Source organism: Heterocephalus glaber, unplaced genomic scaffold (genome assembly GCF_053883595.1).
Source record: "Heterocephalus glaber isolate CG9 unplaced genomic scaffold, H.glaber_assembly_v1.0 deba00001472, whole genome shotgun sequence".
NCBI lineage: Eukaryota > Metazoa > Chordata > Mammalia > Rodentia > Bathyergidae > Heterocephalus > Heterocephalus glaber.
Genome location: NW_028258315.1, coordinates 25,395,001 through 25,396,055, shown reverse-complemented (window position 1 = coordinate 25,396,055; position 1,055 = coordinate 25,395,001).

The window sequence follows — 1,055 nt, the reverse complement described above, 5'->3', positions numbered from 1 at the left end:
GAAGGAGAGGAGAAGGAGAAGAAAAGGGGAAGGGAAGGAAAAAGAAGGGGAGGGGAAAGGGAGAAGAGGGGAAGCAGGAGAGGGAGCAAAGAGGGGAGAGAATGAACAGCACAGGGTTAGCACTGCAGTATTAGCTAAGGGTGGTCCTATGATCACGGAGAAATGAAAGGATCAAGTACAAATTTCAGGTTTTCTTTTATAATATATTATTTATTTTTAGATTTTCTTCTTGGAGGAAATGGGGAGACATTGTAGTTTTGTTTTGGGTTTTTTTTTTGGTACTGGTGATCAAACTCGGGTCCAGAACTACTGAGCTAAATCACTGGCCCTAGACATTGTAGTTTTTAAACAATCTCTCTCTCTCTCTCTCTCTCTCTCTCTCTCTCTCTCTCTCTCTCTCTCTCTCTCTTTGGCAGTACTGAGATCAAACTCAGGACCTTGTGCTTACCAAGCAAGTAGGCACCACTGAGCTAAATCCTCAACCAACATTGGAGCTTTTGACAGAGGTACAGAACATTAGGAAGAAACAGAGTACAGAGAGAAAATCAAGAATCCCCTTTGGGGTCCCAATATTCCTTTTATTTATTTATTTATTTATTGGTACTGGGGATGGAACTTTGATCTTTGTACCTGTGCAGTAGGTGACGAAACCACTCAGGTAAATCCCTAGCATCGGGGTCCCTATATTCTATCTACTATGACTGATGAGGCAGTTCTATGATTTCCAGAATTGCAAACCAATTCCTTCAAAAAAGTTACTTTGTGGCAATCAACTATTTATTTTTCAGTATAGCCTGATTTTCTTTACAATTTATTATGAATAGGACACTGAAGCAGCTTCCAATAGGGAACCATATTTAGTGATGCTGCAATGAAAGTTTCCCATATACTTGAGATCATTTCTAATTCCCTCAGAAACATCTCCCCAAAAGTAGAAGTACTGAACAAAAGACATTTGTGCATCACTGTGAAAAAATAATTCAGTCACATATGTAAACAGAAGGACAGGTTTATTCTTCCTCCTGACTTCAGAAGATTCAGTATAAGAAAATGTG